This window comes from Crocodylus porosus, unplaced genomic scaffold (genome assembly GCF_001723895.1).
Source record: "Crocodylus porosus isolate Cpor-Errol unplaced genomic scaffold, CroPor_comp1, whole genome shotgun sequence".
NCBI lineage: Eukaryota > Metazoa > Chordata > Crocodylia > Crocodylidae > Crocodylus > Crocodylus porosus.
In genome coordinates this window covers 14129752-14142740 of record NW_017728949.1, presented here as the reverse complement: position 1 = coordinate 14142740, position 12989 = coordinate 14129752, and the positions used below count along the sequence as shown (strand labels likewise).

Here is a 12989-nt window from a genome sequence, read left to right as displayed (position 1 = left end):
CCCACTGCACATGATCTCTGCCTCCTCTGTCAGAACCTGCTCAGACTCTGTCGTCTCCCGGAGCACAGCACCTAGAAGAACAGGCCCTGGCGAGCCATGCAGCAGCAGCAGCACTGTTGACTGGCCAGGTAGGGGATGGAGTTTCCCCATGTTCTGCACCTAGGAGGAAATCCGGCCCAAGCTGGAGCCTAACTGCTCCTGACACTAAGATGATGGGGGTAGTGGGGGGGAGGAGGTGGAAGCTGCAAAAGGCAAGCAAAGAGGTGGGCAGGAGGCTGCTATGGTTGCCTCTGCTTTGTACATCAATCTAAGACAAGGGACTTTTCCCACCATGCTGATAAGGGAGAGAACCTCATCTCTGATTCAAGTACATATGGTATATAACTTTTTCTAATTTTCTGTATTTTAATATTGTGCTCCAAAAGACATACCATAGACATTACTGAGTTACTGATTTTATATTAAAAGTCAATATGGCAGGGGAGGTAAATCGTTGGTCTGTTCTTTGGAAAATCCTGAAGTATCCTTACTAGAACTATACTTGCTAAAAATTACACACACATTAAGATAGGTAGATAGGTAGGAAGGTAGGTAAACAGCCAGCCACACAATCTATGGAGTAGTTTGGCTCCAAACTACTTAACCCACATAGAGCAGAAATTAACTATAGAACTTGGAAATTCTAATACAATAAAAGCCTTAGTCAGCCTGTCTCTCTGTAACACTCTGGGCCAACTGCACACGCGCTGCCAAGACGGCACACGCCAATTGGCTGCAAGGGCCTGGAGCGTTACAGACAGAGGCAAGGGAACCACTGCGCTGCCTTCTCCGCACCCTCCCTCCCACCCAACAACAGCCGGCAGGGAGAGGGAGGCAACAGGGTACGGGAAGGAGTGTTTCCAGTGGCAGCACCCTACCACCACCCCCACTTGCTGCTGCCGCTACCTGACCCCAACAACAGCCAACAGAGAGGGAGAGGTGGGGGGAACGGAGGCAGGGAGGGCAGGTTGCATGCTGCCGGGTGTCAGCAGCTGCCGCCATGTGCAAACTCCCCCCCACCCCTTCCTGGGATCCGGTGGCACCATGAGGTGCAACAGCAGGGGGCGGGTAGAGTGGCAGGGGTTGGGGGGAGGTTACACAGGGCTGCACCAGGAGTGGCAGAGGGGCCCATGGGGCCAGATGCAGGGGGTTGAGGGAACATAGGGCCAGACCCAGGGGGGGTGGTAGGGGGCACACAGGGCCCGAGGTGGAGTGGCAGCACCACCGGGCACTGGGTGGCAGCGCTCTGTCCCTGCCTGTCCCCCCCACCATCATTCAAGATGGGCAATTTGCTAGAATTATTTATCATTCTCTTCACTGGCTGAAGGAGCTATCCTTTTAGAGTAAATAATTGTCTACAATGTTCGTAATCTCATCATGGCCATGTGAATGAGTATTATAGCCATTTAGCAATTAGTATATCGCTGTGAGATATACAAAATAAAACAGTAATAGCTTTTATACAGTAGAAACACAGCGACACAGAAAAAGCATGTAAAAGGGTTGAAGTTACACAAGAGTGTGAAGATAACAAGAACTATCCCCCTCATCATACTCTGTACAGGACAGTATCATCTCTACAAAAAATGTATATTCTGCAGGAAATGAAAGATCTGCAGGACCTAGTGGTTGAATGTCACATCAACAAAAAGATGCATCCATTTTTTAACATTCAGTGAAGAAGCAGGAATGCATACAGTATGTCAATCTGGAAAATGTTATTATATGAAATCTAATTTTTCTATGCTTAAGAAGTAACTGCATATCAAGTTGGATAAACTTAAGATCCAAGGGAAAAGACAAAAGAAGTCTTTTTGCATTACTGCAGTCTTCTTTCATGGCAATATTTACTCTTTAAAACTGCTGAGTTTTATATACCCCATGTAAAAAGTAAACAGAGCTTTTTTCCCCTTCCACATGACTGCACTCTGGTCAGAAAATATTTTACAGGATCTCAAAAGAACTGAGGCATGAAGTTGGATCTCAATCAAACAACAAGTATTAGGGCAGACTAGGAACAGACAATATCATGATTTAGGTAAAAAGGCAAACAGATCCTAGAAGTAAAAGGTACATTTACACGGGCTCTGGCACGTTCTGATTAGAGCATGTTGAAGCAGACTCAATTAATCCAGCATACTGCAGGGTCTTATGTATTCAGCATCCCCACATTTCAAAACAGAGACCAGAGCACTTAACTAAAGCTTGTCAACCAACCTTTAATTAAAACCGCCCCTGCCACCATTTTGAAATGTGGGACACTTAATACATGAGACACTGCAGAAGTTTTCACTACAGCAGTTCCCAAGAGCCGCTCCAATTAAAAGCACCCCCACCCAGAGCATGTGCAAATCCCCAGAGTGACTTGGATTTATAAGTCATTGAGTCTGGAAATCATTGAATCAAAAAAATAGGGCTGGAAGGAACCTCAAGAGGTCACCTAACCAATCCCCTGCACAAGGCAGTATCATTCCTGTCTACACAATCTAGTCACCTAACTTGCTCTTAAAAACTCACAAAGATAAATATTCTACAATTCCTCTAGGCAAACTACACCAATACTTAACCACCTTTATAATTAGCAAGTCCTTCCTAATATCCAATCTAAATCTCTTTCTCTGCATTTCAAGATGGATACTCCTTGTCCTGTATTCTGTGGCCACAAAAATAGTTTACCACTACCCATAACTACCCTTCATTTATTTGAAAGCGGCCATTAAATTTCTCCTGTCTCCTGTTCTGCAGGCCAAATAATTCCAGTTCTTTCAACCTTTCCTTGCAAGTCACATGTCCTTAAACCTCTAATAATTTCTATTGCTCTTTCCAATTTGTTGATACTTTTCTTTTCTTCTTTTTCAAATTGCAGTACCCCAAACAGGACACAGTACTCCAGGTAAGCCCTTATCTGTGCTGCACAGAGTGGAAGAATCACTTCCCCTGAATTGCAGCTGACACTTGTTAATACAAACTCAGCATGCTACTGGCTCTCCCGTTGACTGTTATTTTTTAAAGTGATGTGCCCTTAAATGCCCCCTGCAGGACACAATAAATTAGAGTTTTAAGCTGAAGGCATCAAATACCAATGGTAAGGGGAGCATTCTGTACATGTCTGAGTTTTAAAATGTCCCCCACCTGGAACTGTATCATTACATAGGTCTTGGACTATGTGAAGTAATGCTTTGTCAACTCTCACTCCTTAAAAGCATCCCAAACTATACTGAACCACAATTCTATATAGAAATATGGTAATGCAGTGAATAACAGGGAACTACCCCAGATGCTATTTAATATCAGCAGTTTCTAATTAAATATAAAAGCTGCAGATGACAAAATCTGCAGGTGACATAGTGGAAGAGTGTTAAATCACAAAAACAGAACAGTAATTCTAATCTGCCTGGAGTGGTAGATAAACCCATTCAAAGGAAATGCATTTTCATATAAGACTAGCCAAGTGCAAGGTCACAACCCAGAAACACAGAATACATACCACACCTACAGGATGAGGAATTTAGCTCATGTCCTAAAAAGCAGCAATCACAAAATGTTATTTTTATTTCATCGCCAGGTTAACTTTCCCCTTCCCCACACACCCCCCTGCCACATCTCTCACACCAGTCTCCTAGGGCCTTGGATCCTCTCTGCCACACATCTGCATTTTCACAGACCTGCATTTCGTACACTGGCTTCTATTCCAACTAGAAGAACACAAAACAGCAGATTCTCCTTATGCCTGAAGAAGGGTGTTTGTGCCTGAAAGCTTGCAAAGAACATTTTTTACAACTATTTAGATGGTCTAATAAAAGATATCACATTTACCCAAAGAACCTTGTTTGCAATCGCAAAAGGGATTTAGGAGTCATAGTGGACAGCTCCCAGTGCAATGCTATAGCAAAAAAGCCACACCCTGGATATATTATAAGTGAGGGAGCAAGGAGGTGATTTTAGCTCTGTGTTTGATACTGATGAACCAAGACTGAAATACAGTGCCCAGTTTAGATATTCACTTTTTTTAAAAGGATGTTGAAAAATTTGTGAGGAAACAGAGCCACACAAATGAACTGAAGGCTGAGAAAAATCTCAGCAAGAGACTTAAAAAGCTCAATATTTGTTCAGTTTTTCAAAAAACACAGACTAGGAGACTTAATCAGGGAATCTTAACGGGGTGACCCTGGAATGGGGTCTGGGGGAACTATAGGCACCCTAAAATGTGCCTTAGCCCCTCCATAGCCACCCCTCCCAGCACTGCCCCTGTCCAAACCCCTTGGGGCACCACTGCTGCTTACCCTGCACAGGTGAACCTGCCCTGCTCTGGCCCACAGCCTGCAGAGGCACAGTGCTCCCAACCCAGCCCAACCCGATTTGTTTGTATACAGTAAATATTTTAATTCTCCTTTTGCAGATAACATAGATAAAACACATGTTTAAGTGCATATTGTTAAAAAAAAAAGTGAATAAGTATGTTTGGCCAGAAGATGCATCGTACAAACCCCCAATTTTCTATCTCCCCCACCTCAGCCCCCTCCCCACACTGGGAAGAGGCTGGTGCTGCCCCTGAATCTTAAGTACTTTCATAGGAATAAAATACTAGGCACTAAGAAGCTACAACAGAAAAAAAAAACCAACAAGAACAAATGGAAGCAAAACCAAGGAAATTCCATTAAAATGATGTCTTATTTCGAAGCAGGGAATGTGTTTAAACACACTGGAATAAACTGCCATGGGAAGAATTTGTAGATTTGTTGATCTGACCTCCTGTCTTCCAGTATATATAGGGGAGGAAACTGGAGCAAACCATCAACATCTTCTCAATTATCATTATTTTGGGTGCTAGCATTGTGCATGAACTAAGGGAAAAGCACATCGGGGAGTACATCAGGGGTTTGATTAACAACTGTTCACCAAGGCACCCTTAGGAAGAACCAGGAGTAATGGCCACAAACTCCTGGAACACCATTTCAGGCTCAACATTAGGAAAAAGTCCTACACAGTCAGGGTATCCAGACCATGAAATAAACTCCCTCCAGAGGTGGTGCAATTGCCTACCCAGGAAATCTTCAAGAGAAGACTAGATAGTCATCTTGCTGGGGTCACCCGACCCCACCTGTTTTTCCTGCTTGGTGTAGGGGGCTGGACTCAATGATCTTCCGAGGTTCCTTCCAGCCCCTTACAATCTATGAATTTTGTTATGCTTAAAAGCTTGTCTACCCAAACTATAAAGTTGGTGCATTAAAAGGTGCTCTGCAAGGCTTGGCTTCCACATTTCTTGGACCATCACTCCACAACACTACAACAATATTGTACAAAGTTACATAACACTTAATCTTGGAGGGAAAATATTTCTCTGGTTCATCACGTTTTGGGCTTTCAAACTCTTTTAGCTGTCAGAAAACAGTACATGTAATGCAGTTTAAAAAGACTGCACTGTAATGCAAATACACAAGTGCTGCATCAGTGCTGTTGGGCACTGTTAACACTATTTGTGAGCTGTGCAGATAGCACCAGGAAGCTGTGCTAATATGCCTTCAGAAAGGCAAGACTGTGCGAAGCCCAGTCCCGGGCCCCTTTAAAGGATGAATGGAGTATGCTTTTTTTAAAGGGGATATTATGATTTCTAGGAATCTGTGATGCTCTGTATTTAAAGAAGGGGCAGAAAAAATGAAAATGCATATATAGCAGACTGGTTCAGAAAGATATTCCACACTGTCTGGGGGAACTGCTTGCAGGAAGGTCTAAAAATGATAGTAAAAGAAGAACATGAACAGGGTGAAAGTTCTGAACTGCTTAGATATCTGTCACCAGCAAGGCTATACCTGGGAAAAAGGGGTTCCTACCTGGCCCTTCAAAAATAGCACACACTAACAGAGGAGAAATTTCTCTGGGCAAATTTTCAAAGTAGAACCATTGAAACTACATCACAGTATGGAGAACTGGGCCAGGACTCACTGGTGCGTTCAGTGTATGCCACGAGCAAAAAGGCAGACACTTGCAAGGCTAAAATGTTAGCACCTACCTGGGAACAGAGATATACTAGATTTTTTTTACACCAAGTTTTTAATTTGCCTAAATAAGACTTGTGATACAGGCAGGTCAGATAAAGAAAGCATTTTATACAAACAGATACAAAAAACTATGCACAGGGATGACATGTTTGACACTACCAACTGTCAAGGTGAAATGTGACAACTGTTTAACAGTGTGCAAAAATGGAGTTTAGGATATGAAATAAAAATACCATATTCAACTGAAAGGTGGGTATATGCATGACATTTCATTGCTTGAATCACTGTGACTTCAGTAACCAGAAAAGGACTTGACTTTGCATATCATCTAAATAAAGAGTTCCTCCAGCAACAGTGTCCTTTAGCATCCTGTTTAGGTTTGGAGTCGTACAGACTCAAAAGAGCTATCAAATCAATCATCAACATAAGAACTCAGCAGCACCTAGCTAATTCCTACAGGTCTCCCATCCAACTACTGGCTTAGCCAAAGGCTGCCTAGCTTGTCAACTAGAACAAGTCAGAATGGTGACATACCTTCAAACTTCCAACAGTAGCTTCAACATTCACACCAATGCAACAGCATCTTTCATATAATAAAGTGCTGCTCCAATGCATTACGGAGACTTCTAGTATTGAACAAACTTTCAGCTGAAATATTTTGCTGTAGGAAAGGGAAATTCCTCCAAATACTTCGACTATGGAGGGGAGGAGAATTTTTTTTTTTTTTTTGATTGAAGCATTTTTAGCAAAAGGTCAGATTACTAGAAATACTGCCTTCTTTTCCTCCCACAACTTATTCCTTCCATCCCTGTTGTGTGTCTTGTGTCCTCTTGCCCTGCTCTGTTCTTCTCCCCCTTCCACCTCTCTCTCTCACACAATCGGGCTATTTATTTGAGTATAACTAGTAAAGCTTTAGCAGTCTCTGAACCACAACAGTGCAATATGAGTGTCAGTTGCATTCCAAATACATCTAAGGAAGGAATTCTCAAGCTTTTCATAGTATGGTCCATATTTTAACAGTGACCTCCATCCCCATTCCTGACCACATAGTTATCTGTGGAAACTACTGCAGGGGTGTCAAAGATATAGCCTGCAAAGCCCTGTTATTTGGCCCACAGTGCTGCCCATGGGTCTCAGACTGGACCTACATATAACATGTGGTATACCCCAGATCAGTCCAGTGCCAAATGCAGCATGCACTGGCCCAGCCATAGCCCTGTGCTTGCATGCTTCCCCTCCACTAGACCCTCACATGTTGCATCTGGTACACAGAGCTGGTCAGTGAGCCAGATCTGACCTGTGGACTGGCCCTGTGCCACTCATGCAGTCCAAGTCTGATACCCCTGGCTTCCATGGAAAAGAATTTTAATTTAGTTTAGCTTTCTTTTAATGGGATTTGGCAGCTAGAAACAAGAAGGAACCTAGCACTATAAAACCCATCATTTGCTGCATGGACCATCAATTTGGAAGCCTCTGATCTAACTCAAACTGTAAAGGCAGCCAATTGTTTAATTAATTATTTCACTGCAAAACTCAAAGGTAGCATTACCTATTTACTCAATACGCACTGGATAGTTTAAATTGGATTCAGGCTTGCAAGAATGTAATGATTTTTAAGTAGTTTGCAAATAGTAAGAAGGCACAAAAGAATCTTGGAGATGCATCTAGCATTGTAATACAGCCTGAATGTGCACCAGAATGCTATCCTTACACTGCAGTTACTATTAAATTGCTGGTGTGTAAAAATACAGAGTATAATGGTCTGTCAAATTCATGTGCCTGATGTGCTATAGTATTTTTCCAGGGTAGACAAGTTTCTACTGCTGGCTAATTTCACTCCTTACACTTGAAAGGAAATCAGAGGAGGAAAAAAAGTGGCCTAAAGTAGATTAAATGACAATTTCCACAGCAACAACAAAAGCCAGCAGTCGAAAACAAAAGTTTGGAACAGGAAGATCATGCACAGCTCACCTTCAGAAGCTGCATGCACTATGGTTCTAAAGGAGCCAACTTAATTATTCCCATCTAAACAACATTAAGGATGGAATAGTTAAGCATCTTTGTTCCAAGGAGACGTTAAGCATTATTCATCTAATTACTAAACATAATGAAAGCCGCATGATAACTACACTCAAAACAGGTGGCAGTACTTTTTTCATCAAACCCATTTTTCAAAATCTGTTTTTTTCATATAATTTAATTCTAAATCTACTGAAGATAATTCACTAAGGAACAGATTCTGATCTCCATTAATAGTTGTGTAAATCTGGGGAAATTCCATCGACTTCAATGGACCTTTTCCAGAGGTACACCAATGAAAATGAGAGCTATGCTAATTTTGTATTCAGGATGTTATCGAAAGTTGAATTAAAAACTCAGCATAGTACATTAATACTAGTATAGCTGTCTGGAATTTCCAGGCTTCAAGAAAAACTTGCCTTTTGAGGGAAAATAGGGGAAGTAAACAAAATACATGCTAAGAACTGTCAATTCACATTTTTAAATCCTGTAATAGTTTGTGTTTTCCTTAGACCAGTGGTTTTCAACCTGTAGTCCGTGGACCTCTGGCAGTCTGCAGACTGTCTAAGAGGGGTCCCTGAAAGATGACTACAATCAAAAGTATATGAATACTCACATTTACAATTCAAAGGGGTCAGTACCTCCATTCAGAATTTGCAAGTGGTCAGCAACTCCATTCAAAATTTTTAGGGGTTCACAAATGTAAAAAGGCTGAAAACCACCACCTTAGACTAATTCTTGAATTCTTAGATAAGAATCTCAACTCCCATTTTTAAAGCGTGTTTATAGCCATGATAGCTGTAGAGATGAGCTTTAAATCTACATATTGCAAAGGTTCAAAAAACTAGGAGGCAAATAAAAAGAAACACTAGGTTTTTGGGGGGGGGGGGATTTTTAACGTGCTTTTAAAAATCAAATGGATTTTTATGCCATATTTGAGGTTGCTGAAGATTTGAAGTTGGCAATATTGTATGGATCCTTACTTCCACTTAAAATAAATATCAGAATTCTTAAAATGAATACATTTCTAAAAGAATGCAAGGATTTTGTCTGCCTCTAGCATCTGCCTCTCTCATATCTAAGGAAGGCCATCTGATGCCCAAATGCTTGTCCGACAATGATACTCTCTCAATTATAAAGCTGGTCCAAAAAAGCAAACAAACAAAAAACCCACAAAATTCCTTACCTCTTGGACATTTTCTAGACCACCACAGCTACACCACTCCAATTCTACTAAAAGAATGCAGACATTCTAAAAGTTACTTATGCAAACTTGCTAATATTCAGATCAAATTTGCATGTCTTCACTTAGAAATTGTTATATTTTCCACTTAACACAAATAATGTTGATATTTCATTTTAAACAGGCACCTGGCATTAAGACTTAAGTACCACAGCTACCAAACAGCCTAGTTTACTTTTACTTCTCTTACTTAAAAAAAAAATAAAGGTGATGAAAAGGCAAAAGAAATTCAATATTTCTTTTTGCATTATTCTCTCTCTGCAGTATTTGGAAGAGATAGTGAACTAATTAAAAGCCTTTTTCAACAGTAAATTACTATTGATTTGTCCTGTACAAAACAGTCTAAGCTGAACCTCATAGCAGAGCCTAATATTCCTGAAAAAATTCTACAAAAACTCATTTTCAATATTAAGTGATATGCAATAAAGTAAAAAATCACTAAAATGTCTTAAGTTTGAACAGAGCATGCCAGCTGCAGACATCATAACCACAATTCCCATTCATTGTATTCATTGAGTAGTGCGTCATACGTGACTCGTACTATTTCAGTCGCAAAAACTATTTGAAATGCCATGAGTTCCCAACAGAAGTAGCCAGTGCTTCTGACCTACAGAGCCCTTCTGAAAACAATAAAACCTTCTCTAGTTAATGAGCGCATCATAACAACAAAAAAGCCTGTATTCTTATGAATATTTTATGGTAGACTAGAAAATTGCTTTTATAGGTTCTGCCTTGAGAACATATTAATACAATCAGATTCATGACGTTAGCAAAAGCACAAAGGCTATATTCAGAGTTTTAATGAGAAATGCCAAACCCATGAATTAGAAGACAAGATCTCAATTATGAATAATAAACTATCTTATGTTCTCCATGACTTTTTCTTTATTGTAGGACTATAATCTGTAAAAATGAGGACACTGTAACTTTTTTTAACTAGATATGCATGGATTCTGTTCAGTCTCTCAAGTTAATATTACTTTTATAGCAAGTTGAAATACACCCTGTTATTCTCCTCCAAAATAAGGGAGACATTTACAAATTTCCAAGTCAAGGTGTAAGCTGCAAATTTAAGATATAAATCATTCTTATTTATTTATCTTATTGATTGTAGCCAAGAGTTCACTACTTGGGCAAAGTGTTTTTTGTGGGTTTTTTAATAAATGTGAAATTTCAAAGCTTGTCTAAACATGATTAAGACAGAGTCGTATCTTAATTAAGAACTGCCATAATAATCTGCTCACTCTAAATTTTCAGCATTTACAATGCACGTTTTCCTGAAAAAAAGAAAAATCCTTTCACAGTAAAATATGTAGGGCTGTATATAGCACAAGGAAAACCTACCCGTATATTAAATTTTTTCTTTTGCCCCCTGTTCTGACATACTGTAATATTCTGCATCTTTTTTGGAAAGGGCTGAGGAATACCAATGTATTTAACATACTTGCAGAAATTGAATTGCAAAAGTTTTCCAAAGGTTTATATTTCCCTTTTCTGATGTAGTTCATGCTAATAAATCCTTGAAGAATTGACTATCAAACTGTTAAGTCTGAGGAAACGCTAAAACGTTCTTTAAAATTAGTTTTAATCAACAAAATACACCAAAAAATATCTTTAAAAAAAAAGCAAGTCCTTAAATGCAAATCTCTTCACATAGATAAACTGTTCTCAAAGGAAATGTTATTTTCCAAACTTAGTTCTAAATTTAGATACCGCTTGTGAGAAGTTTAAGGAAAAACAGAAGTCTATGCTTTTCCTACACTGAATGTAAGGCCAGTTTCAAATATGGAACATATTAAACTTACCTTTGCTTTGACTCGCTCTCTCTCACACGCGCACACACAGCTAATTCAACAGAAACCATCAACTATCTAGACCTATCCAGCCCAGTGTACTCTCACTTCTCTCCTGCAACAAGATGACACTAATAGCCTCTCTCTACTAGAAATACACAAGAGGCAATTTTCTGTTTGAGGCCAAGGAGAAGAAAAACTACATTAACCAGAATAAGGACATACCACACCATGTGTCCATGAGAAGCACAAGCTTGGGCAACAGGCTATGACATAAGAGCACTTCAGCACATAAAGTAACTCTACAGTCCCTGGTGTATTTTTACATCACTACACATCAGAGTGGAAATCACTCCTTCTGCATCTATGTATCTGAACTCGAGGCCAGTGCTTTCCAGAAACTATTGACTCAGCCTCTCTCCCTTCATCTCCCTGCCTCTCGTGACTGGCTTTGTTTCCACCCAATGTGTCTGCCTTTTCTGTAGTTACTGCCATGCTAGCATTGCCCCCCAGATACATTCTGCCAATAATAAAGCTGTTAGTCCTTTAGTAATTAAGAGAAATAAACTGAAGAAACCCTGGTTCACACCTGCAGGATTTCAGTTATTGCCCTGAAAGAGCAAACAAGACTCAAGGTATACCATACTGAAAGACCAAGGTAGGTGCACGGTGATGCACGCAAAGTATGACAGCAATTTCTGATGAAGTTCAATGAGTAAGCATTTGTACAGATCTCCCCTAAGCATGGATTTATTTTATTTTCATTGCTAAGAAGAAACCAGAAATAGTAATCTGTGTCATAGTCTTTTATTTCAAACATTTTATTACCCTGAGGCTGACCTACTACACTTTCAGATTCACATCATCCAACGCCTAAAAATGCAGGGAGGGACAAAATAATTTCTACATCTCAGAAAAACACATCTTATACACTACAAGTACACTGAACAGCTGGGACACTTCAGAGCCATGAATGCCATTTCTAGAGTACAGCACTTACTGGGTACAAATCATCTTCAAAATGAGGTAAGAACTAACCATTCAACTCAAAGCATGTGCTAGAAACAATTAGCAATTTTCAACAGTTTTATCTGGATGGAAACATGTATTACTTGCTTGTTGCTACAGATTATATTGGCTTCTTTAAAAAAAAAATCAAAATGAAAACCCACCACATCACTTTCAAGTAGCCGTTTTCTGCTTCCATAAAATGTTTGTCAGCATTGAAGAGAACAACGCCTATCAAACAACCACACCACCTGGTACTGTTCAAAGATGTTCATTGTGCATGCAAGGCACTCTTTCCACTGTCTACACTTCAGTAAATGTCAAAACTCATCGAAACACTGAGAGACAGTGAGATCAGGGCTATTTATAGAAGCACACTTCTGCAGTATCTAGCTGCAGTGCCAAGATAAAAGAACTATATTTTCATATAAATCAAAACGGGACAAATAAAAACCATGCACAGCATCAAAAGAGTGTTGGAAAGATCATGTGTTCAATGCATTGATTTAAAATATGCTATTTGTCTCCATAAAATATTGATCTTTATTCAAATAACATGATGGAAATAGTTCAAATTTAACTGGGAGTACGGAAATGAGCTGTTTCACTGAAAGACCAGAAGGTAAGAAAAGAAACAAAGGCTTACATTACCATGATAGCATTACCTGTAGCCAGTGCGTCTGCTGCAGGCAATGATTATAATCAGGAAAAAACAAGCTGGCACTACTGCCCTGAAACAGTTAAAATACTAATGACAGTTCAACTGCCAGCTATGTAGCATGGCTGATCTCTCTGAGAACCAGTACATTCAGTGAGCAATTAAAAGAAATCCACCTGTATTCTAAGTTCTGTTCAAATGCTATAAAATATAGACTTATTAGGCCCTTT

General features: G+C 39.9%; 1 protein-coding gene and 1 long non-coding RNA gene across 8 annotated transcripts in view; both read right to left on the bottom strand.

Annotated features, from left to right (window-relative positions):
* The window catches only part of HDAC4 (histone deacetylase 4), a 407925-nt gene that overhangs the window by 215409 nt on the left and 179527 nt on the right, over positions 1 to 12989 (bottom strand). The gene's annotated exons all lie outside the window — the stretch shown is intronic.
* Positions 4418 to 8744, bottom strand: LOC109322783. The gene is made up of 3 exons (XR_002104484.1): positions 8572 to 8744; positions 6588 to 6592; positions 4418 to 4429 (listed from the first exon to the last, which is right to left on the bottom strand). It is a non-coding gene; the product is annotated as an uncharacterized LOC109322783 (long non-coding RNA).